The 27,183-nt window shown below is 46.6% G+C and overlaps 1 protein-coding gene across 2 annotated transcripts in view; it reads left to right on the top strand.

Annotated features, from left to right (window-relative positions):
• The window catches only part of SKAP2 (src kinase associated phosphoprotein 2), a 308,716-nt gene that overhangs the window by 115,225 nt on the left and 166,308 nt on the right, over window positions 1-27,183 (top strand). The gene's annotated exons all lie outside the window — the stretch shown is intronic.

Below are 27,183 nucleotides of genomic sequence, written 5' to 3'. Positions count from 1 at the left end.
TCCTATTCCATCTCCAGGCGTTGCGTGGCGTCATCACCAGGCACCGAAGAGGGCCTGGTGATGACATGCGCTGAAAGGGAGAACTCTGGAGTGGAAACTGTTTCTTGTTTTCTTTCTTGTTTGTCCGGGCGATATCTCAGCCATCCTTTGAGCTAGGAAGCTGAAATTTGGGCACAATAGTGAGCACGTGCTTTGGCAAAAACATTATTTTTTGTTTTCTGATTATCAATTAATTGATGGATTACTTAATTATTATCTATTAATCAAGTACTTATTCATTTCCTTTCTCATACTGGGCAATATCTCAGGCACCTTTTGAGACCATGTGATTTGGCTGGAAAGAGTATCTTTGATTTATTGATTAATCAATTAATAAATTAATTGTTTAATTATTCCAATAATTACTTATTATAAGTTACAGATTGGGTTGACACATGTGTATATATTGTTACGGACCGCGGATTGGATGTTATTTACCGAGCGGAGGTAACCGCGGCCGAACAGTTGTTCCCCGTTTCTTCCCGACTCACCCGATTCACCCAGACGTTGGCCAAATCAATGATAGAAAGGACACGACGACTGGGAAAGAGGAAACGATGCAAGGGGGGTACAGTTCTCAAGACCTCCGGAGGAGGGTATAATTACAGTGGTGGAGAAAAGGGGGTAGATTACAAGGCAGAGTGAGGTAAAGACACAGAAGAGATGGGCACTTAAATACAGTCTTATCTATTCCCAGACAGACCACGGACAAACGGACAAGGTAGACTTACACAGGGATTGATGGCAGGAATGGACAGGTAGGTCGATGGCACAAGGTGCACCTTGGCTCGGGGACAGGATAAAGCACGGTTCCAAGATGCAGGGAGGTCTCACAGCGCTCGGAGGTGGTCTTGCTTGCTCCAAGCTCGGCACGCATCTCTGACGTCACCTCTCTCTCACTGCGCATGCTCAGCGGGGAGTGACACGCCCTCGGCTGGTTGGTTCCGCCCCAACTGGGGCCGGTCCGCCGCTTCCATTGGGTGCGGGGGTTACCGGGCTCCGCCCTTGACGAGGAGCCGACAGGGAGCCCCTGTTTGGTAACCCCGTCGAGCACATGTCCGATGGCGGCTCGTTGGGAAGGCCTGGTGTCCTCCCACCACTCCTACCAAGCCGGAGTGAGGACGCGCACTCCCTGCGCTCGTTGTTGTTGTTGTTGTTGTTGTTGAAGAGAACTGTGAGGAAGAGCTGCGGGGAGGTATTGGGAGGTCCTAAACTTCCTAACGGTGCCATACAATCACATTCTGGTGCAACGAAGGGTCAGAATTAATGGAAACGAAACCTTAACTGACATAGACTAAGAATAACTAGCAAGATGTCCTATCGTTGTCTACCTGAGATGCGGTGGACCTGGATGCGACATTTAATGGGGGAAATAGGGGGAGGTCGGGTCTACAGAGTGTTGTTTACAGAAAATGGGACTAGGGAATGGGGGATTGGGGAGAGTTGGGAAGTATTGAGGAAATAGAGGAATATTTACAAGCGGATATGGATGGATGCAAATCCAATATCCGCAACACTGCACCCTGCTCGACCTCCGGGCAACCCGACCCGATAAATTTTTACCTACTTTAGTGTGGCACTCAGATGTAGTTCCCGCTACTATTAACTCAACCCTGAGTGCGACAGTTTTACAGATGTTCACAAATGAGTAAATATGTCCCCCTGCGACGTTGCACCCTTCTCCTAACAGAAACACACCCACAGGATAACCGAATCGCGGAAAGCATCCTCAAACTAAACATACAGCCGGTAGGGAGCATCATTTATACAAGACTACACTGATATTTACACTACGATCCAGGACCTGTTCTTTGAGGAACACATGCAGATGTTATGCATAGGGAGAGCACAGCACGCATGCCAGCATCGATACACCAACCCACGAGTGCCCTGTGGCCCTACGGCCTTTAATAATGTGCAGAGCACCCCTTCCAAGCACCAAAAGCACCACCCCATTATGCACAGTCAGCACCATCCGGTGCACCAATAAAGTGTTCAATAAAAATGCACAATCAAGTGTCCATGGTCACCGGTGGTGTCGCAGCCGGCCGATGTTCTGCCGCTGGTCTTGCCTTCATGGAGTGCACTTGGCCTTCTGGCTTCTTTAGAAATAAAGAAAGGCGCCAACCGCGTCCATTTCTTCATTGTGGCCGTCAGGGGCCAACTAAAAGTGGTTCACCTGTATGGCATACGTGCCACGTTGACCCAGAGGTCCATCAACGGGTGGTGCTTGACCGCAAAAGAACTGCGGTCCATTGTGGGCGGCCACAAAAATTGCGGTCCATATGGTGTATCGATCCAGGGAGCAAGCAGCGGAAGTACAGGCCCACAACTGTGGAGCCAGCACCTCTCTCTCCTCTCTCTCTGCCCCAAAGCCAGATCCTCGGAGGTGGGAGACAAAAGAAGACAGGTGAGTAAGGTGGTAAGGGCGCAAAAGTGCATGCAATATAAGGTAATGCACACTGGGGGCACATGGGAACCAGGTGAGACAGGTACGTTCCTACCGTACGCCCCCCCCCCCAACCAGGTAACCTACATTGCCCCCCCCTTACCCCTTACTTTATCCACAAAACACAACACTACCCATAAACATCTACTTTACACATCAACAAACGTCCCTACTGTCTTCCCCGTTCCTCCCATAAACCAAATTCGTCTTCTCTCCCCCCTAACCAATCAAATTTGCCATTTCCAACTCTCATCAAAATTTGCCATCACCAATTCATCATCAGTCCCTCCTAAGGAGGGAGAGATGGAATCACCCCAATGTCTCATCCACGTCGTGATGCGTCTCACAAATCCAAACAGCAATTCTCATTTCCTGCAACACAAAACAAAGAAAACACAGGTGTGGAGTCATAATCATCACCTCAGGTAAGTGGCTGCGTATGGTGCGACAGGTTCATCAATCCTAACTATTTCCTAAATGACTTTAACAACTTTACATTACCTGGGGTCTTTCTCCTGCCAAACCATTGGCCCTCATTACTCTATGTGTTTCGAAGAACCAAAATCCCATTGACCATCTGTGGTGCACACCATCAGTTTGGGTCTCACTCCCCGATTCAACACTCGGTGCTCCCGCACAATTTCGGTGGCTGGGTCGTGTGACGCTCCCAGCTGGTCCGCCCACCTGCACACCTCCACCACTGTTGTTGCCTACCGAGCTCACCTGCTCCTCACCCTAACCTAACTAACTGGGGAAGGCCCTCTCACACTCTCACCCCCTCGGTGCCCTCTCTGGCACGGGCTGCCCGATCCACACCCGGGATCCTCAGGCACCCACTGACACTAACGGCTCCCAGAGCCCACCTGCGGCCTCACCTGGCCGACATCTAACAGTGGCGGAGTGCCCAACCATTCACACTCATACTAACAGGCCACACGACCAGCCAATTTCACCACACCAATGCACCCATCCACAATACCATTCTGCAACCGCACCACAAATGCCAATATCCAACCACAATTTACCTATACCTTCTAACTACTCTTTAAACTACCCTCCCCGGGTACTCGTGAAAAGGGCCCACTCTTCCCCCATCCACACCTTCGCACCACGCACACCACTCCGTACCACTTACTCCAACTCTCTCCACACCACTCATTCTCTGCTCCATATATTCCACACACCTGTACTTGCACACCTGTGCTCTCATACTTGGTGCCGCCTGCACCCTTCTCTCCCCCAAGCGCATTCGCGCTGATCCACAACACTCACTACTCACCATGACACTCATCCGCAATGCTCTCTCATTCATCACTTGTACACTCACACACACCTCGGAGCATTGCCTCACCGATGCCTCATTTGAAGCTGCTCACCAGCACTTCCATTCATACTGCATCATCTGCTCTGTCTACTCCCTTCTAAAACTCGCGCTCCTCCGTCTTCCCTTACACTCAGCGCTCCCACGTCATTATCAAACACTAAGCTACTACGTCCCCACTACAGGTACCAAGTCTCTTACTTAAATCTTGTCACCTATAGTCACCTCCAGTCCCTATCAATATAACCAAGCCCTCCCTGGCTCGGTTGTCATAGCCACCCCATAAACTATAGCGCATTTGCCCCCATTGTGAGGGATGACAGAGTTGCCATCCCACCACATCGGGCATCTCCCACTACCAATTTTGCACATCAAATTTCAACAAATCAAAAATTTGCCAATCACTACCCATCATCTGCCAATCATTACTGCCAATCCTTTGCCAATCATCAAATTTTGCCTTTTTCTAATTTTGGGTCCAAAACACTAACATCATCACCCGTCTACTTACTAGATCCTCTTGGTGCGCCAATTCACTTCTAAAGCTCGGTTTCGTACAGCCGAGCAATGAATGCGGGTTCTTTGGTGCCGGCGGCTGGATGCGTCCGACACTCGATGCAGGGAAGGACGCTTACCCGGGCCGAGATCCCACGCACCACCTCGGCACGGAGCCATCCCATGGCCCGATCTCGACCTGCCGGAACGCCTCAACAAAAAGGGGTCGCCATGACGACCCTTCCTATCGGGCTGCCCGCTCCGCTTAATGGAGCACGGACGCGGCCGTTCAAAGCGCGGCCCGGCGTGGATCGTGTACGGCGGTTCTTTCGAAACCGCCGTGGTTCGGATCCCCGCTGGTCCTCGCGGCACGCGAAGCTGCCCGACGCGCACCGAGGGCCCGATTCGGCTATAAGTCGTTCTAACCTCTAACCCGGTTACCGTCGATGCCTCACCTGCATGCTTACACCCCGCAGCCCGTTCCTTGCTCAAACATCCAGCTGTTCCCATGCTCCTCGTCATTGCACCTTCTCTAACACACCCAGGTACACTCATTCCGCTCACAGACTTGGTCACACACCTGACCACCGAACACCTTGGCACACATTCGTCGTTCGCACACCTCACCAACACACCTCTTCGCGCCCCCTCCTCGGTCACCTCCTCTGTGACAATCACAGGTGTGCTCTCACTCGCACACCCAACCACGTGCCTCACGACCAACTCAAGTGTGCATTCCCACACACGCTCTACCATTCCAGGTGTGCATCCTTCCATTCCAGGTGTACATCCTCTCTCACCTGTCACAACCAACTCACGCTCCGTGTCACTCTCACTACTTTCACCACCACTCTTGACAGCGCACTCACCCTTACTCTCGACAGCGCACTCTTTCCTCATGCACCTGTCCATTACACATCTTTCTCGCGCACACTCTTGCGCACACTCTCCCGTCACCGGACCCTCTCGCTCGCACCCTCGTTCCATACACTCCGGACCAGCCATACACCTCACTCTTGGCCTCTCACGAACATCCGGGTCCATCTCGACCCCCAAGCTTATTAAATCACCTGGCGCATCATACGCACGACCATTTTGGTCACCACTTACACCGGGTCCTCTTTCTCTTCGCTTCTCCTCCATCACCTGCGAATCCCTCATCCGGTTAATGAGCACATCATCACGATCCGAACACAGACTTTGGACCAATTCTTTTACTTCCTCTTTTATCTCTTTCTTATCCCCTCTCCGTCGCTTCTTAATTTCGCTCACCCCTTCTTCCACTTCTTCTAATTTCTGCTTCACCTCTTTTATTTCCCGGTGCGTCTCCTCAAGTTCGTCCTCTAAGGCTACCTTGACCGTTTCTATGTGCGGCCTCACCTGCCGGTCCTTCGTCTCCATTACCTCTGTCACCTCGTCCAACCTCGTTGTCAGTCCCTCACGTAACCATCTGACATTGCCTCTGTGTCGCTATCAAGTCATTTTTTATGTCGTTTTGTGTCGCTTTTAACCCTCCTAGTACCGCAGTGTTCCTTTGAACCTGCTCCACTAACTCCGTCTGTCCCACTGTCAGCTGTTCTACTCCCAGCGTCAACTCCTCTATACCACCTTGCAATTTTACAGTCCCCTTTCTCACCTCCTTCTCCATGCGCTCCTCACAGTGCCTCACCTCCTCGCGCACTCCTCCGACCTCCTCACACACCTCTTCTGATCTCCCCTCCCATCACTTGAATCTCCTGCCCAGATGCCACCCTCATCTGCTCCATTTCCTCCCTGTGAGCATCCAATTTAGTTTCTACCCCCATTCTGACCCCCTCTATCTGCTGCCCCATTTGTTTAACTTCCCTTTCCGCTTGGTCCCACATGTCCCTCAATTTGCCTTCCATACTGTTTTCTAACCCCTCTAACCCATTTTTCATCCCTTCCATTTGATTCTCTTGAGCGGCCATTCTGTTATCTACCCCCGTTAACCCCTCCTGTATTTCCCCTAATCTATTGTCTAACCCCTCAAATTTGTTTCCTAATCCCTCTATTCTACTCCCTAACCCTCCGATCTGGGCCCCCATGTCCTCCCTCAATTTCTCGCTATTGGACCCCATGTCATTCCTTAAACCCCCGATCTGGTTTCCCATGTCATCCCTTAATTTCTCGCTATTCTGGGCCAACAGGGCCCCTATTTGCGCCATGAGGCCTTGCATGTCCATCGGCGGCATGGGTACCGCTACCGCAATCCCCTGCGCGGCGCCGACCTGTTGTTCGCGCTCCTCTTCCCCATGCCTAGCGCCGCCATTTTGCGAACCTGCCGCCCTCACTGCTTCGCTCTCCTCATGTCCCTCAATTTGGTCCTGGATCGACCCTGCCTCACTCTCCTCTACCGGAACCCAGCCGTCTTGATCTCCCATAGCGCGACTTTCAAAATTCGGGTTTTTGTAAAACAAAAGCAATTTCGGTACTTTGTAATTTTGACCAAATTTTGTCTAGCTGTTTTTAAAAATTTGGTTCGGGCCTCGTATCTCACTCCCCGACACCAATTGTTACGGACCGCGGATTGGATGTTATTTACCGAGCGGAGGTAACCGCGGCCGAACAGTTGTTCCCCGTTTCTTCCCGACTCACCCGATTCACCCAGACGTTGGCCAAATCGCGCTATGCCAAATCAATGATAGAAAGGACACGACGACTGGGAAAGAGGAAACGACGCAAGGGGGGTACAGTTCTCAAGACCTCCGGAGGAGGGTATAATTACAGTGGTGGAGAAAAGGGGGTAGATTACAAGGCAGAGTGAGGTAAAGACACAGAAGAGATGGGCACTTAAATACAGTCTTATCTATTCCCAGACAGACCACGGACAAACGGACAAGGTAGACTTACACAGGGATTGATGGCAGGAATGGACAGGTAGGTCGATGGCACAAGGTGCACCTTGGCTCGGGGACAGGATAAAGCACGGTTCCAAGATGCAGGGAGGTCTCACAGCGCTCGGAGGTGGTCTTGCTTGCTCCAAGCTCGGCGCGCATCTCTGACGTCACCTCTCTCACTGCGCATGCTCAGCGGGGAGTGACACGCCCTCGGCTGGTTGGTTCCGCCCCAACTGGGGCCGGTCCGCCGCTTCCATTGGGTGCGGGGGTTACCGGGCTCCGCCCTTGACGAGGAGCCGACAGGGAGCCCCTGTTTGGTAACCCCGTCGAGCACATGTCCGATGGCGGCTCGTTGGGAAGGCCTGGTGTCCTCCCACCACTCCTACCAAGCCGGAGTGAGGACGCGCACTCCCTGCGCTCTTTGTTGTTGTTGTTGTTGTTGTTGAAGAGAACTGTGAGGAAGAGCTGCGGGGAGGTATTGGGAGGTCCCAAACTTCCTAACGGTGCCATACAATCACATTCTGGTGCAACGAAGGGTCAGAATTAATGGAAACGAAACCTTAACTGACATAGACTAAGAATAACTAGCAAGATGTCCTATCGTTGTCTACTTGAGATGCGGTGGACCTGGATGCGACATTTAATGGGGGAAATAGGGGGAGGTCGGGTCTACAGAATGTTGTTTACAGAAAATGGGACTAGGGAATGGGGGATTGGGGAGGGTTGGGAAGTATTGAGGAAATAGGGGAATATTTACAAGCGGATATGGATGGATGCAAATCCCATATCCGCAAATATATATATATATATATATATATATATATATATATATATATATATATATATATATATATATATATATATATATATATATATATATATATATATATATATATATATATATATATATATATATATATATATATACACATATATATATATACACATATATATACAGTGGAACCTTGACTTACGAGTGCACCAACTTACGAGTTTTCCGAGATACGAGCCGTCGCTCCGGCGGTTTATTGCTTTGAGATGCGAGCCGAGATCTGAGTTACGAGCTTACGCCACCCGCCACCAGGTGGGTTCCGGTCACGTGGTTATCTTGCCGTGCAAGCATATCTGCCGTATATCGCTGCTGTTTTGTTTTCGCATGTTGGTTATTTTGGAGCTTACGCCAGCCGCCACCAGGTGGGTTCCGGTCACGTGGTTATCTTGCCGTGCAAGCATATCTGCCGTATATCGCTGCTGTTTTGTTTTCGCATTTTGGTTATTTTGGAGCTTACGCCAGCCGCCACCAGGTGGGTTCCGGTCACGTGGTTATCTTGCCGTGCAAGCATATCTGCCGTATATCGCTGCTCTTTTGTTTTCGCATGTTGGTTATTTTGGAGCTTACGCCAGCCGCCACCAGGTGGGTTCCGGTCACGTGGTTATCTTGCCGTGCAAGCATATCTGCCGTATATCGCTGCTGTTTTGTTTTCGCATGTTGGTTATTTTGGAAAATTTCTTAGTTTTAACCATGGGTCCTAAGTAATTGAGTGCCAAGGGCCGTACTGAGAAGAAGAAGAGGATGATGTGCTTGGATATAAAACACGCAATCGTCGAAAAACATGAGCGAGGTGTGCGTGTTGTCGACTTCGTGAGGCAGATGTGAAGGCAGCTGAAGATTTTATTATAACTTTTGCCGAACTGATAGAAGCCGAACGATACATCCCCCAGCAAATCTTCAACTGTGACGAGACAGGGCTCTTCTGGAAAAAGATGCCGAGGAGGACGTATATAACGGCAGAGGAGAAGAGCATGCCAGGCCACAACTTGTTCAGAGTGCCGGCGATAGCTCGCCTTCTCTTTGTGGAAGACACGGTGAGATCCTTAACATCCAACAACTAATGGGACGCAAACGGGGCGCCCAGTTTAGCGGTACACACATTGATGAATCACCCTGCCTGTGAAACACCGACATGACAGGTTATAGCTGGGTCGGGATTCAAACCCAGGCTGGACAGTTTAGAGTCAAGTGTGCGTACCTCCAGTCCAGGCCATCCTGCCAACTTGTATGCTGCATACAGGTGAAATATAAAGCGCGAGATATTTTTATATATACTGCATATTTAAAAAAAACATTGGTGTGGTTTTTGGCGGGCTGGAACGGATTAATAGCATTTCAATGCATTTTAATGGGGAAATTTGATTTGAGAAACGAGCAAATTGAGTTACGAGCTCGGTCACAGAACGAATTAAACTCGTAAGTCAAGGTTCCACTGTATATATATATATATATATATATATATATATATATATATATATATATATATATATATATATATATATATATATATATATATATATTATTTTTTTTTGTTACGGTTTTCGCTGCCCTTCCTTTGCCCTTACCAAGGGGAGATTAAGCCCCTTGTTCTTCTTGGGTCGGCGCAACCGAGAGACTTGAAGAGCCCCTCCTGGGCAAACGCAGGGTAGGGTTCCGGGACGATGTTCGCACGTACCTAAATACCTGCGCCGCCACGGAAGCGGGGAATCAAGCCTCGCACAAGCCACGCGTAAATTGAGTACACCGAGCGGATTGCGTACCACGTGGTCCGTGCAGTTACCTTGGTATTGGAACCCGATTAGAGCGGTTTTATTCATACCACGCTAAGTCAATGATGGAAATGATGGGGACCATCGAATAAATGAAGAACACAGGTTTAATTACTATTCACACTAGTATGTACAAGTCAAAGGGACACAGAGCAGTCTTATACAGTCTTAACTTTAACCCCAGACACGGGCCCAATCACACTCACAGGGGGAAATGAAGGTAGGATGATGATCACGCGCTGAATTGGTTGTCCAGGGACGGCTCCGCCCGGCGTGGCTCTCCCCGGTCACAGCACGTCCGTCGATGGAGGCAAGCAGGCGGCGAGAGGGATCCTTGCAGCGCGTCTCTCGAACAAAGGGCAGATCAGGCAGGCGGGGGGGAAATGCACGCGTCTCTCGCCAGGCTTGGCGGTTTTCCACAGCGCGATTAATTAACAGCGCGCTCTCACTCGCGTAACCCAATAGAGGCTCTGCCTCAAGCTCAACCGAGCGTTTACATTGTAAGAGCGCCTTATAGCTTGGTTCATGCGCGTCTTCTTTCAGAACTCGTAACTTGCTCAACACTCAAGCGCCTCTCCCATAACTCAACTCTCACAAGCGCCTCTCCCACCAGAACTTGGTTCAGCTCACCTCTTCGCAGAACTGTGGTGGGGGCTTCGCGCAACGGGTTATATGGCCAACCCCCTTAGCTCTCTCGAATGTTCTAACCACGCCTTGTGACGCAGTGCCGCAGCCACTCCATTTGAGCCCTGATTGGCGGCTCGCTCTTCCCGTTGGCTTCTCCTCTGCCCTCTTTCGATCTTGCCTCGATTTGCCAGGCCTGCCTCGTGTTAATTTGTGCCAAAAAGCCAAAGGCGGCATAAGGCGGCATAAGGCAATGAAAGGCGGCATAAGGCAAGAAAGGGCCTAACTCTCATTATTCTACTCAACGCAAAACTAACACAGGAAAAGGACTATGCTTACACATACTAAGAAATAACTGAACTATCGCGAGGCTACGTGTTGTTGTGTGACTAAACTATGAGGGGGAAATTAACCTTTATTGTACAAACTCAAAACCGCAACAATATATATGCCAGGTCTTCAAGACAGCTGTTTTTCCACCATCTCAGATCGTCCCCAATCCAAAACCATGATCCTTTCTACCCTCGTTAAACTCCACTCCCTTCCACACCTCCGCACACCCCAATCCCTCCTCCTTTCAAATTCCCAGTTTTTCCTCCTGGGAGTTTTCTCTGTGTCCATGTTGTCCATCCCATTCCTCTCCACCCTCATAGTTTGTCCGCCTCCCTCTATCTTGACCTTCAGCTCCACTGTTGGTGTCCCATCCCCCCCTCCCCCTGCTCTTCCTTTTGTCCTGCTGTGTCCTCATCCATTCATTGTACTCCAATGTCAAGGTATAAAAACAATGACAAATGATATACGGGTACATATTACAATACAATATGGCCATCCTTTTGCTTCAAAACCATTGCGTATTCGCATGCATTTTCAGGGAATTAAGCAGTTGGTTGAGGATTTTATTTTGTTTGTTACTTGTTTGGACACAAGTTATGGGTGAGTGAACGATTCATCAGAAACGCATCTCCTTTTTGCCTTCAGGGTCACAATGCCCTGCAAATACCGACATTGCCGCTAGTGCTGTTTTTGAGACTCGCTGATGCCCCCTTGTGATTATTTACTGTTTTAAATCCCAGGCTTTAATTCCATTTGGGTGTTCATGCTCGAAACAGCCCCCCATAGGTGGTAATGTCCTTTAGCGGGTTTCAGAAGGTGCGATGGAGTCGTCCCTGGACCGAAAGTATCTGCATTCCTTTTTCTAACATCCCATTTTGAGGACAAAATTGTAATGCCATTCTCATATATCTGAAGCCCTCTAGGTGTGCGAGTGTGACTAAAGGTGAACACTCAAACTTAACGAAACTCAATGTAAAGGTCATTTTGGTTCCACCATAAGTCTTTCTGTGTTCGCACTCGTCCTACTTCCTTGCAGGATTGAGTACAGACAAACATCGCTGGGAAGGCAATGGCAAACCACCTAGTATAACCATCGCTAAGAGACTGCTTCGGCAGCAACAATGCTCTGTGAAGAGTCTGATACATCAACATCTAAAATCCCATGCATCACTTTATAGGAAGGTGTAACGGATGAACGGCATGATGTCATGCGGGATTATAATAACTGCGGCTGAAAAACCTTTTCCCCGATCCTTGACCAAAGTTTTGAAACGGTTGCGTCAAAATTACCAAGAAACATAAACTTTGAAAATACTTGCCCTTAAAGATGGCCACTGCTAAAGGCTTAAGGACATTTCTCATTCCAACCTTTGTTATTTTGGCCAAATTATACCGAAGGGGGAAATTCCCCTCATACGGCCCTTAGCTCTGCTCCTGGAGAAATTCTACAGGGCCAGGAGGTATTGTCTATAAAATAAATAGGACCGTGGGTCCTGAAGCTCACCTGTATCAGGAGGAAAAGTCACTCAACCCCCCCCCCCCACCCCCCCCTACAGACTCCCATAGACCCTGATATTTTTAAATGTCGTGAACAAACTTTGGTACATCAAGGGTGATGAAGCTTGTGGTCAAGTTTCATCAAAATCGTGTGTGGAGTTTCGGAGAATGCGGCCAATACCTATTTTTGGGGGGCTAAACCCCACCCCCCTGCAGACCCCCTTAATGAGTGCAGATTTTGATGCGGTCAATACACCTTCGTTAGACATCAGATATGCAGCTTTTGGCCAAATTTCATCACCATCGTGTGTTTGGTTCAAGTGATAATGACAGAACTATTTACACAGTCACTCACTCACTCACTCACTTACTGACTTACCTATGGACACTGCTCGATCGCATAAGCTCACCAGAGTAAAGTCCAGGTGAGCTAACAATAGATTATACATTATGACATGTTTTTGATAATACACGTATAGACAAGTGAGCTGCAGTTACACTTCCAGGTTTGGAGTCCAATAAATGTTGGAGTACCGTGTTAAGTGGTTAAACTCGATATTAGAGTACCATGTTTTGATTAAAATGTACTTCGGATGGAGGGAGCCATTCCTCACGCAATGATAACATGTTCACTTTACGGTGTTCGTTGATCACAGCAAGAATGTTTTTGTCGATCGGAAGAGTATTATATGGTTATTTATGCCTGTTATTTCCACCAAAACAATATTAACTATAACGGCACTCAGTAGAGAGCATACCTCCACCTGGTTGGCCGTATCACTCAATGGTTAAGAATCACTTTAAAAAAATTAAATAATTCTCATATCCGAATCCATATTCAGATCTTCACCAAAATTGAATCGATACTTCCTTGTCAAACACACAACATGTCCAACAAGTTTCGTCCAAAACCATGCATAACTTTTTGAGATATCCCGCAATGTATAGTTTTTGGTCCAATCTCCCAATGGTGAAGAATCACTTAAATTATTAAATAATCCTCATATCCGATAGACAGAGACGGTCAAATAAGGGATGAAGGTAACGATGACAGGTAGCGTAAGTACCTGTAAAGGCAGAGATCTTAAATGTGCCGCTTGTTGCATCTGATGAATGAGTTAAATGAATGAATGTATTGCTCAACAACATAGTGTAAGTTTCTTCTTCTTCTTTTATTTAATCCCTTCGCAGTAAACATAACCTGTAAAAACACCTGCTGTTTTACGGAAGGCAAAATTGTGGAACTTTGAACACCCCTCTTCCTCCTCCCTCCGAAACTTCTTCCCTTCCTCCCTTGTTTCCAACACTTACTTCCCTTGGTTTGTCTCAAATATCCTTCCGTACATATGGGGCCTATGGGCTGTTCAAAATGTTCTCGGAACGACATAAATCACTAGAGTCAAAAATACACCAAAAAGTGTCAGACAGGTATTCAAATAAAGCAAGTACGTTTATATATTCCCATTTACTAATTACGTATACTTGTAATTTGAAATCTTATAATAGAGCAAACGTAGATGGTTATGTCGTTATGTTTATATGCGACGAAAACGTCTTCTTCGTCTTCAAATAAAATTACCACCCTCTTAATTAACCCTCTTAATTACGTTTAGACTGCTGAGAACCCTCAGACCTTTGACGACCCTTAAGACCACCAAGACCTCTGAATACCCAAAATACCATTAAAGACCCGAAAGACCCTGAAGACCCAAAATACCCTGAAGACCCAAAATACCCCGAAGACCCAAAATAACCAGAAGACCCAAAACACCCCGAAGACCCAAAATAACCAGAAGACCGAAAACACCCTGAAGACCACAAACCCTTAAAGATCCTGAAGACCCAAAAGACCCCCAAAACCCCAAAGACCCAAAACACACCAAATACCCTTAAAGGCCCAGAGGATCCAAAAGACCCTGAAGACTCAAACGGTGCCGAAGACCCAAAAAGACCTAAAAGAACCGAAAGACACTGAAGATCCAAACCCCTGAAGACGCCGAAGACCCAAAAGACCCCGAAGATACTGAAGGCCCAAAAGACACTGAAGACCCAAAAGACGTATATGGCTATGTCGTTATGAAATATGAAATATGTTAAACGTTATGTCGTTATGAAACACACACATATACACATATATACCGAAGACCCAAAAGACCCTGAAGACCCAAAATACCCAAAGACCAAAAACATCCCAAAGACACAAAACACCCTGAAGACCCAAAACACCCCGAAGACCTGAAAGACCCCGAAGATCCAAAATACCCCAAATACCCAAAACACATCGAAGACCCAAAACACCCTGAAGAACCCAAAGACCCTTAAATACCCTTTATACCCAAAATACCCTTAAATACCCCGAAGAACCAAAATACCCCCAAAGACTCTTAAAGACCCAGAGGAAACAAAAGACCCAAAAGCCCCTGAAGACACCGAAGACCCAAAATACCCCAAAGACCAAAAATACCCTTAAAGGCCCAGATGATCCAAAAGACACTGAAGACCCAAATGGCCCTGAAGACCCAAAACACCAAAAATACCCAAAAGACACCAAAATAGTCAAAGATGCCTATCCCTCTGAAACGACGTGTGGTGAGGCGCCGAGTCATGCTAGTATATATTATAACGTTGACCGGTTTTGGATTGTTATGAATATACCTTTGTAGAACCTATTCTTCGTTGGTATGCAGCATGACGATGCGGGGTAGCATCATTGGCTGAGGGCACAGCAGTGCCGCTGATGCAGTGCCCTCTGCTGGTTAAAGCAGTAATTTGTAATTTGTTCAGGGTGCCAGTGATAGCTTTCCTGCTGCTCGTGAAGGAAACTGGGATATTTAACATCCACCAACTAATGTCAGTAGACGGGATGACTGTTTGACATCCATCCGAGGGACAGCACACACAATGATGAATCACCCTACTTGGGAAACACCGGGATGGTAGTTTATAGCTAGGTCGAGATTGAAACCCAGGTTAGACAGCTTAGAGGTTGGAGGTGAGTGAAACCCCCGGGATGGTAGTTTATAGCTGTGTCGGGATTTGAACCCAGGTTAGACAGCTTAGAGGTTGGAGGTGAGTGAAACCCCCAGGATGGTAGTTTATAGCTGTGTCGGGATTCAAACCCAGGTTAGACAGCTTAGAGGTTGGAGGTGAGTGAAACCCCTGCGATGGTAGTTTATAGCTGGGTTGGGATTCAAACCCAGGTTAGACAGCTTAGAGGTTGGAGGTGAGTGAAACCCCCCTGGGATGGTAGTTTATAGCTGGAATAAGGATTCAAACCCAGGTTAGACAACTTAGAGGTTGGAGGTGAGTGAAACCCCCGGGATGGTAGTTTATAGCTGGGTCAGGATTCAAACCCAGGATAGACAGCTTAGAGGTGAGTGAAACCCCCGGGATGGTAGTTTATAGCTGGGTCGGGATTCAAACCCAGGCTAGACAGCTTAGAGGTGAGTGAAACCCCCGGGATGGTAGTTTATAGCTGGGTCGGGATTCAAACCCAGGTTGGACAGCTTGGAGGTGAGTGAAACCCCTGGGATGGTAGTTTATAGCTGGGTCAGGATTCAAACCCAGGATAGACAGCTTAGAGGTTACAGGTGAGTGAAACCCCCCTGGGATGGTAGTTTATAGCTGGGTCGGGATTCAAACCCAGGCTAGACAGCTTAGAGGTGAGTGAAACCCCCGGGATGGTAGTTTATAGCTGGGTCGGGATTCAAACCCAGGTTGGACAGCTTGGAGGTGAGTGAAACCCCCGGGATGGTAGTTTATAGCTGTATCGGGATTTGAACCCAGGTTAGACAGCTTAGAGGTTGGAGGTGAGTGAAACCCCTGGGATGGTAGTTTAAAGCTGGGTCTGGATTCAAACGCAGGTTAGACAGCTTGGAGGTGAGTGAAACCCCCGGGATGGTAGTTATAGCTGGGTCTGGATTCAAACCCAGGCTAGACCGATTTGAGATGAGTGAAACCCCCGGGATGGTAGTTATAGCTGGGTCTGGATTCAAACGCAGGTTAGACAGCTTGGAGGTGAGTGAAACCCCCGGGATGGTAGTTATAGCTGGGTCTGGATTCAAACGCAGGTTAGACAGCTTGGAGGTGAGTGAAACCCCCGGGATGGTAGTTTATAGCTGGGTCGGGATTTAAACCCAGGTTAGACAGCTTAGAGATGAGTGAAACCCCCGGGATGGTAGTTTATAGCTGGATCAGGATTCAAACCCAGGTTAGACAACTTAGAGGTTGGAGGTGAGTGAAACCCCTGGGATGGTAGTTTATAGCTGGGTCAGGATTCAAACCCAGGATAGACAGCTTAGAGGTTGGAGGTGAGTGAAACCCCCCTGGGATGGTAGTTTATAGCTGGATCAGGATTCAAACCCAGGTTAGACAACTTAGAGGTTGGAGGTGAGTGAAACCCCTGGGATGGTAGTTTATAGCTGGGTCAGGATTCAAACCCAGGATAGACAGCTTAGAGGTTGCAGGTGAATGAAACCCCCCTGGGATGGTAGTTTATAGCTGGGTCGGGATTCAAACCCAGGCTAGACAGCTTAGAGGTGAGTGAAACCCCCGGGATGGTAGTTTATAGCTGGGTCGGGATTCAAACCCAGGTTGGACAGCTTGGAGGTGAGTGAAACCCCTGGGATGGTAGTTTATAGCTGGGTCAGGATTCAAACCCAGGATAGACAGCTTAGAGGTTGCAGGTGAGTGAAACCCCCCTGGGATGGTAGTTTAAAGCTGGGTCGGGATTCAAACCCAGGCTAGACAGCTTAGAGGTGAGTGAAACCCCCGGGATGGTAGTTTATAGCTGGGTCGGGATTCAAACCCAGGTTGGACAGCTTGTAGGTGAGTGAAACCCCTGGGATGGTAGTTTATAGCTGGGTCAGGATTCAAACCCAGGATAGACAGCTTAGAGGTTGCAGGTGAGTGAAACCCCCCTGGGATGGTAGTTTATAGCTGGGTCGGGATTCAAACCCAGGCTAGACAGCTTAGAGGTGAGTGAAACCCCCGGGATGGTAGTTATAGCTGGGTCTGGATTCAAACGCAGGTTGGACAGCTTGGAGGTGAGTGAAACCCCTGGGATGGTAGTTTATAGCTGGGTCAGGATTCAAACCCAGGATAGACAGCTTAGAGGTTGCAGGTGAGTGAAACCCCCCTGGGATGGTAGTTTATAGCTGGGTCGGGATTCAAACCCAGGCTAGACAGCTTGGAGGTGAGTGAAACCCCCGGGATGGTAGTTATAGCTGGGTCGGGATTCAAACCAGGTTGGACAGCTTGGAGGTGAGTGAAACCCCCGGGATGGTAGTTTATAGCTGTATCGGGATTTGAACCCAGGTTAGACAGCTTAGAGGTTGGAGGTGAGTGAAACCCCTGGGATGGTAGTTTAAAGCTGGGTCGGGATTCAAACCCAGGCTAGACCGATTTGAGATGAGTGAAACCCCCGGGATGGTAGTTATAGCTGGGTCTGGATTCAAACGCAGGTTAGACAGCTTGGAGGTGAGTGAAACCCCCGGGATGGTAGTTATAGCTGGGTCTGGATTCAAACGCAGATTAGACAGCTTGGAGGTGAGTGAAACCCCCGGGATGGTAGTTATAGCTGGGTCTGGATTCAAACGCAGGTTAGACAGCTTGGAGGTGAGTGAAACCCCCGGGATGGTAGTTTATAGCTGGGTCTGGATTCAAACGGAGGTTAGACAGCTTAGAGATGAGTGAAACCCCATGGATGGTAGTTTATAGCTGGGTCGGGATTTAAACCGAAGCCAGTTTGCATTCCTCCAGGCCATCCTGCCAGCTCTGTCGAACCTTACGTTATAAACGACTCCTGCATCGGTCACACTGGATATTCTTTGGATACCCGATGGTACTCACAGGGAAAAGGATCACAGTCCATCTCTGTAGTCATTGCCGTGACACGTCCATATTTACTTAATCGATTAAGAATTGAATTAGTTTCTCCTAAAGAGTTTTCCTTTCACCGTCCGATGACCTGGGAGCAGGTTCGTGTGATTGTAACATGTTGCGGATGATCATCGTTCATTCCTTGGATCACACGAAGCCATTTCGATATCCAAACCGATCAATTAAGGTTTTCAATTTTCACATAATCGTGGCGGAATCGTTTTTTTTAAAAATCAATGAATCGATTTCTTCGTTAGTCCTCGCGCGCGGAGTAGGCGGAGGTAATTCAAGTTCGGGTATTCAGAAGCACTCGATCACTTCCTACCTTTGAAGTGGATATTGTCATTAATTATATTTTTTAATGTCACGCTGGTCCGTGATATTCTGCATCCAAATACTGTAATTGGTACAATTAGGAAAGTCGCGCGATTGACTCCAAATGATTCAAGTAATTAAAGTCACCGATGGATACACACTTGTTTCTTGCCTGTTTAATGTTGGTGTCAACTGGAATTGCTTTTTTCTCTAACAGAGTAAAAGGGGTCTTGGGGTCCACGTGGACCTGGAAAATGTGACGTCTCAATGGAGTTCACGTGTCGGTTAGCCCTGGGCTGAACGAACCGCCCCGTGGAGAGTCGCTCTCCACGTGTTGTCCACGGCCTTTTGTTGTCTCCCTGATGACCCTCCATTGTGCCTCGACAGAGGTGGCCTTTTGTTGTCGTGTGTGAACGATGGACGAGGCAGCGTGAGGGTCCGTCAGGTTTTCTATCCTCGCTTTGAAGTCGAACTCTGTTTTGCTCAAAAAGGTGTTCGGTCTCCTTTTCATTTCTGTTGAGGAAGAAAAGGGAAAGAGCGGTGTAGCAGTGCGGCGGGAGGTGAAGAGGCGTATTTGTTGTTGCAAAATGTTATTGCTGCTTTTGGCTGTTGAAGTCAGTTATGGCAAGATGTCTGTGTTGGGAAAGATGGGCCAAGATGCCCCCAACCCCAAAACCTCTGTAGATATCCAGCACTGGTGTTTTTGTTCAGTAACTGGGACCTGGGACATGATACATGTGAGGCTCGTGGGGAGAGAATATTTTACCTGACCTTTCACAAAAGGTTTTGCTGGAAAAATTGTCTGTTCAAAAAGGATGTTTTTATTTGCTCAAAAACATTGTTCACATCTGACTCTAGAAACTGCTCAGGTCTGTCGTACATCAGTTCCTACCTCAATCAAGTCATGGGTAACTTTTCTTACACCTCTTCACCAAACCGTTTTTCTTTTTCTTTTTGGTAAGTTAGCCTCACCTTCAAAAACTGTCTTTATAATTGAGAAATCAAGATCAAGATCACATGAGATATTGAACTGGTGATTTACAGTGCCTTCAGAAAGTATTCACACCCCTTGACTTTTTCACATTTTGTTGTTTGAGCCTGAATGTAAAATGGAATAAATTAAAAATTGACACGGACCAACACAAAATACCCCAAAATGACAAAATGAAAAGGTTGACAAATTTATTAAAAATGAAATACAGAAATATCTAATTGGCATAAGTATTCAGCCCCCTGAGTCAATACTTTGTAGAATCACCTTGGGTAGGGATAACACCTTTGAATCTTCTTGGGTATGTCTGTATCAGCTTTGCACATCTGGATTTGGGGAGTTTCCCCATTCTTCCTTGCAGATTTGCTCAAGCTCTGTCAAGTTGGATGGGGAGCGTCGGTGAACAGCAATCTTCAAGTCTTTCCACAGATTCTCAATGGGATTCATGTCAGGACTTTGGCTGGGCCACTCAAGGACTTTCACGTTCTTGTTCTGAAGCCATTCCAGTGTTGCTTCGGCTGTATGCGTGGGCTCATTGTCCTGTTGGAATGTAAATTTTCGCCGCAGTCCATGGTCTTTTGCATTCTGAAGCAGGTTTTCCTTGAGGATTTGTCAGTATTTGGCTCCATTCATTGTTCCCTCTATCCTTGCAAGTCTCCCAGTCCTTGCTGCTGAAAAGCATCCCCATAGCATGATGCTGCCACCACCTTGCTTCACGGTAGGGATGGTGTTCGATGGGTGATGAGCTGTGTTCTGTTTCAGTCAGATGTAGTGCTTTGCATTTAGGCCAAAGAGATCAATTTTCGTATCATCAGAACACAGAATATTTTGCCTTATGCTCTCAGTGTTTCACGTTCCTTTTTGCAAATTCCAAGTGTGCTGTCATGTGCCTTTTTCTCAAGAGTGGCTTCCATCTGGCCACTCTCTCATAAAGCCTGGATTTGTGAAGTGCTGCAGAGACAGGGCTGCCTTCAGGGAACTTCTCCCATCTCAGCCAAGGAACTCTGTAGTTCTGTCCGAGTGGTCATTTGCTTTTTGGACACCTCCCTGACCAGTGACCAAGGTCTTTTTTCCTGGTTCCTCAGTTTGGTTGGATGGCCAGCTCAAGGAAAAGTCTGGTTAGTTCCATATTCTTTCCATTTCCTAACTAGAACGGCACTCAATAGAGAGCATACTTCCACCAGGTGAACAGTTTACGTTTTGTATCTCAGAGTAGACCAGAAAATCACAATACAGAATCACATTTAATCGAAATCATCCGTCCACAACTTTAATGATGGAGCTCACTGTGCTCTTTGGAACTTTCAACACTGATCCATTTTTGGAGTTTCCTTGCTCAGGTCTATCTATACCTGGGAAATTATTTCTGATATTTCGTCTTTCTGACTTCTCGTGTATCTGACATCTCGTCTTTCTGTCATGGTCTTTTTGATATCTCATCTTTCTGATATCTAGTCTTTCTGATATTTCGTCTTTCTGACTTCTCGTGTATCTGACATCTTGTCTTTCTGTCATGGTCTTTTTGATATTTCATCTTTCTGATATCTAGTCTTTCTGATATTTCGTCTTTCTGACTTCTCGTCTATCTGACATCTCGTCTTTCTGTCATGGTCTTTTTGATATCTCATCTTTCTGATATCTAGTCTTTCTGATATTTAGTCTTTCTGACTTCTCGTCTATCTGACATCTCGTCTTTCTGTCATGGTCTTTTTGATATCTCATCTTTCTGATATCTAGTCTTTCTGATATTTCGTCTTTCTGACTTCTCGTGTATCTGACATCTCGTCTTTCTGTCATGGTCTTTTTGATATCTCATCTTTCTGATATCTAGTCTTTCTGATATTTCGTCTTTCTGACTTCTCGTCTATCTGACATCTCGTCTTTCTGTCATGGTCTTTTTGATATCTCATCTTTCTGATATATAGTCTTTCTGACATTTTGTCTTTCTGACATTTTGTCTTTCTGACATCTCATCTTTCTGAAATGTTTGAAAAAAAAAAAAGGGTTTTGGAAACGTTTTTGTTTGTATTGTGTTATTTTGATGTACTGCACTAGGTTAAGAATATTTGCGGAATGGAAAACTAGTCTAAATCATGAAGACTAGTAGTTGGTAACCTTGTCAACACTAAACTACACAAACAAGTATATTCATGTAGTTTAGTGTTGAGGCATAATCTAGTGAAGACACCCAGCAGACAAGGATGCAGAAGCTGAAGCGGTGCAAACAGGAAAGTGTTCACAAAGGTAACATAACACAACCATAACATATCATTGCTTTCCAAGGTAACCACATTCCTGGAGCATACTGTAAGAGTGAGAACTTTGCAAGGACCCATTCTAAGATTCCAGAAGGACATCTGGATGAAGCCCATTGGCTGGGTCAATGATTACCTCGTGGATAAGGACCATGGATTGGAAAAGAACTGAGAAACTTCTTTAAATAGGCTGTGCTGAGGCGAGAGAGCATTTGGAGCCATTTGAACGTGACTGGGAAGGAGCGAATATAGCTCAGCTGTCTGGGTTCATCACCTGCGCTCATCTGTCAGCCATGAGCCGCTGCAACGTGTGGCGAGTCGAGCACGTTCCGGTATCTCTGGTGCAAGCTTCAGTAAAGTCACATGCTTACACACCACATATTCGCTTTTGCCGACTCCAAGACCCGAGACGTGGCTGGCTTATGACCATGCTTGCCAATGTACAGTTTTTTAACCAAGGTGCTGCCACCCCAGTAACTGTGCTTGCACTTCACTTCAACACTGCTGATCAACATCGATGCTGGAACCAATTAATATCCTGATGCGACTCTTTCACAAGAAACTCTTTGACAAGAAGCTGACACTAAGTTCTTTTTCAGATCTCCATCGAATGCATCCCCTCTGCATTAATGAGGCTGCAGTCATTTTTACTGCCGTCAGCAACAGTCTGCTAATAGCGATCAGCTGGTTCTTCATTTCCTTTTTCTTCGGGGTGTGAAGCCCACTTCGGTGGCCTACCTTTGCTGTATCCTCTTAGTAAGGTGTGGCCTAGCCTTCCAATGCTCCATTGACCTTCTCGCATACCAGCCATGTGACTATCTGCTGGCCTTAAGCACTGTATCTTTATTCACTTAGGTGTTTCGCTTCAGGTTTCATGCAAGCTGTCAGACTTTGGTGAAATAGCTCTTTGGTTTGACCTTATGTAAAGTGTTAAGTAGGGTCTTCTTGGTGTGTTAGCCACAGGACAATTCTCAGGGTTTTCTTCTATCATACACAGCTCAAAACCTTACCCTGAAGCACCTTGTCCTCTTGGAGCACAAGTTGAGCTTAATATTTCTGGATGGAATTGCATGAACAGGAATTTTACTCAAAAACAGTTTCTGATATATATACTGAAACGCAAAAGAAACTTACCACCTTTGAAACCTTTAAATATCAACAATAACACTGCGTGTAGTAAATGTGTGAACTTATTTGTGGACAATAGTGTCCTCACTGTCAGACAAAACGGTCACGGATGGTCACTTGAACCTTCAATGGTCCCTTCATAGCACAGCTGTTGAACAGCCGTTTTGACTGTCAGTGATTAGCCAAGAGGTACGGGATGATTTTAATGAGCTGCACGTGATGTCTTGATATTGGCTTTAAAAAGGCCAGTGCAAAATGGGCATTTTGACCGAAAAATTTGACCATTTTGACCAACTTCAAAAAGACCGAAAACACAAAAGAAACTTACCACCTTTGAAACCTTTAAATATCAACAATAACACTGCGTATAGTAAATGTGTGAACTTATTTGTGGACAATAGTGTCCTCACTGTCAGACAAAACGGTCACGGGTGGTCACTTGAATCTTCAATGGTCACTTCATAGCACAGCTGTTGAACAGCCGTTTTGACTGCCAGTGATTAGCCAAGGGGTACGGGATGATTTTAATGAGCTGCACGTGATGTCTTGATATTGGCTTTGAAAAGGCCAGTGCAAAATGGGCATTTCAATCAACATGCCACGATTGTCAAGGGATCAACGGCAGCGTGCCCTGGGCATGCTGCAAGGCGGACTGAGCTACCGTGAGGTGGCACGTCGCCTTGGCTGTTCACACCAGATGATATCGGCCCTGGTGGACAGAGACACCCTCCACAACTCTGCAGATGACAGACCTCGATCAGGGAGGCCAAGAGTCACCACTGCAAGGCAGGACAGGCAGATGGTCTGAAGTCACCTGCGGGATCGATTCCGTCCAGCATTCCGCACTCCGGCAGAAACGCCGGGGCGTGCAAACCCACGGATCTCCAATGATACTGCACGAAGACGACTGCATTACTATGGTCTGACTGCCAGAAGACCATACAGAGGCCCCGTGATGACGGTTGCCCATCGCCGCAACCGTCAGAGATGGTGCCAGCAGCATCAGCGGTGGACCTTGGCGCAGTGGAACGAGGTCGCTTTCAGCGATGAGTCAAGGTTCTGTGTGGACAGTCCTGATGGGCGTGAGTGTGTCTGGAGAAGAACTGGCGAGCGATATGCCGATTGTTGCGTGCGTCAAGCCAACAGGTGGGGTGGCCCAAGTGTGATGGTGTGGGCAGCCATATCAGGCCGGTACAGGACGCCACTGGTGGTTGTGGATGGGAATCTTAACGCCCAGCGGTATGTGGATAACATCCTGCGACCTCATCTGCTGCCATTCCTGCTAGACCACCCAGAACTGAGAACCTTTCAGCATGACAATGCTCGTCCCCATGCTGCTCGCTTTACCACTGCATTTCTCCAAGGCGAGAACATCAACACCATGCAGTGGCCTGCGCTCTTCCCTGACCTGAATCCCATAGAGCACCTGTGGGATGAGCTTGGGAGACGCGTAGTTGGCAGGGCCAGGACACGGGCAGAGCTGCTTCAGACATTGAGGACTGAGTGGGACAGAATCCAGCAGCAATCCATCCAAAAAATGGTAGGCAGTATACGCCGACGATGCACTGCCTGTATCCAAAACAATGGTGGCCATACACGCTATTGAAAGGGGACTGACATTGCACCCTGTGCTGTTCTGTACTGTAGAACAAACTGATGAGATGGTGTATCTTGGTCAAAAACTTGACATGTCATCAATAAAATGCCAATGTTTCAATTAGCAATTGTTGGTTTGTTTTATTTTGAACTGTTACAATTTTATTACATTTCAAACAAGTGGTAAATTTCTTTTGCGTTTTCGGTCTTTTTGAAGTTGGTCAAAATGGTCAAAATGGTCAAATTTTTTGGTCAAAATGCCCATTTTGCACTGGCCTTTTTAAAGCCAATATCAAGACATCACGTGCAGCTCATTAAAATCATCCCGTACCCCTTGGCTAATCACAGACAGTCAAAACGGCTGTTCAACAGCTGTGCTATGAAGTGACCATTGAAGGTTCAAGTGACCATCCGTGACCGTTTTGTCTGACAGCGAGGACACTATTGTCCACAAATAAGTTCACACATTTACTACACGCAGTGTTATTGTTGATATTTAAAGGTTTCAAAGGTGGTAAGTTTCTTTTGCGTTTCAGTATATCTACAGTATATATATATATATACATACACACACACACACACACACACACACACACACACACACACACACACACACACACACACACACGGCCCGCGGATAAGGATGTTGGTTTGCCGAGCGGATGGCACCGCGGCCTAACAGTTACCCCGACTAACCCGATTCCTGAACGTTGGCCGGATCGCGCCACAGCTATTCAATATGGAAAAGACAAGAGCGACACGGATGTGAAGAAGAAGGAGAAGCCGAAAAAAAGGTTGAAAATACTACTAAATTTATTCCTATGGTGTACACTGTACAGGCTCAAAATAACCAAGGAGAAGGAAAGATAAGAAAATAATATATAGAAGATTTTAGAGACACAGTGAAAATCGCTAGCTTATCTAAACAGACTTAATTAATACCCCGGACAGAACAAACGAAGACGACTCACACGGGGAATGATGATAGGAATGGCGGAAGGTGGATGGCTGGAGGGAGAGGAAAGTCCAAGGGGTCCGGCAGCACGATCGGCGTGTTTAGCAGCGCTAAACGCTAGGTGTTTTTGCATGCTAGGTGTTTTTATTACATGTTTTATGGCTGTGAGGTGTTTTTATTACGTGTTTTATGGCTGTAAGGTGTTTTTAATTTTGTGGTGGTGAGGTGTTTTTATTACGTGTTTTATGGCTGTGAGGTGTTTTTATTACGTGTTTTATGGCTGTGAGGTGTTTTTAATTTTGTGGTGGTGAGGTGTTTTTATTACGTGTTTTATGGCTGTGAGGGGTTTTTAATTTTGTGGTGGTGAGGTTTTTATTACGTGTTTTATGGCTGTGAGGTGTTTTTATTACGTGTTTTATGGCTGTGAGGTGTTTTTAATTTTGTGGTGGTGAGGTGTTTTGAATTAAGTGGTGGTGCGGTGTTTTGAATTACTTGGTGGTGAGGTGTTTTGAATTACGTGGTGGTGAGGTGTTTTGAATTACGTGGTGGTGAGGTGTTTTGAATTACGTGGTGGTGAGGTGTTTTGAATTACGTGGTGGTGAGGTGTTTTGAATTACGTGGTGGTGAGGTGTTTTGAATTACGTGGTGGTGAGGTGTTTTGAATTACATGGTGGTGCGGTGTTTTGAATTACGTGGTGGTGTGGTGTTTTGAATTACGTGGTGGTGAGGTGTTTTGAATTACGTGGTGGTGTGGTGTTTTGAATTACGTGGTGGTGAGGTGTTTTGAATTACGTGGTGGTGAGGTGTTTTGAATTATGTGGTGGTGAGGTGTAATCGTCCCAAACTTCCAGTCTGCACCTACCCCTCCCCTATGTATGTGCTGAGGGGTTCTTTCTTGAAAAAAAAACATTCAACCTAAATCTTCAACCTAAATTGCCTATAAAAATGTAATATCACAAACACAACAAATACATTTGTGCAAAGTAATTGTTTGTATTATGATTGGTGAAAATCATGACAACACAGCAACTCAGGTACAGTCATTATCCTCAGCTAAAATAAGCCCGTTCCTCAGTATCGACGCGCGAGCCGAGCCAAGCTAGTATATATATATATATATATATATATATATATATATATATAATCGGAAGAAATTAAATAGGTAACGGACGTAGGTTCAAGACGGTTACTTATTTAATTTATTCCGATTATTTATTTAATGCAAATGAGGCACCCTGCTCGTATTGTGGAGTTTCTGCTATTTCTCACAGGTTGTGTGTGTGACGTGTGTGTGTATGTGTGTGTTTATATATATATATATATACCTAGAAATAAAAGCTGAACTTCTGTAATCTTGCCTCAAATTCATATTTTCTCCAATTTCCTTTCATTCAGGATACGTTTTAGTTTCCTGTAAATCTTTCTTTTTTTCTCGGTATATAAATGAATAATATATCAAATAAGACTTGGAAGGAAACCTCTATCTGGTAAACCTCACAGTGTAGAAATAGCCAAGTCTTTCTCTCAGAAATAGAGTCCTGTTCGGATGTCTAAGATCCTTCTCATTTGAAGAGTTGCTCTGATTGGGGGAAGTCACATCACATCTGGGGAGGTTCTACCTCGACATACTTAACAGATTTGAGTTTAAAGTAATCTGACTTATCAACTCTCCCAGTGTCACCTGAAAATCCGACCTGCTTCATTTACGCCGTAATGTTGGTTCCCTTACCTTTCTCTATAAATATTACTTCGGATTTTGCTCCAAAGAACTTGCTGCCTGTATACCTCCGCCATTAGGTAGACCACAAACTACTCCGCAAGCCACTACGTCACGTTATTATTGGGT

The sequence above is a fragment of the Myxine glutinosa genome, chromosome 12 (genome assembly GCF_964187855.1).
Source record: "Myxine glutinosa chromosome 12, kmMyxGlut1.1, whole genome shotgun sequence".
NCBI lineage: Eukaryota > Metazoa > Chordata > Myxini > Myxiniformes > Myxinidae > Myxine > Myxine glutinosa.
Note: the sequence above shows the minus strand (reverse complement) of the source record. Positions and strands in the feature narration are given on the sequence as shown.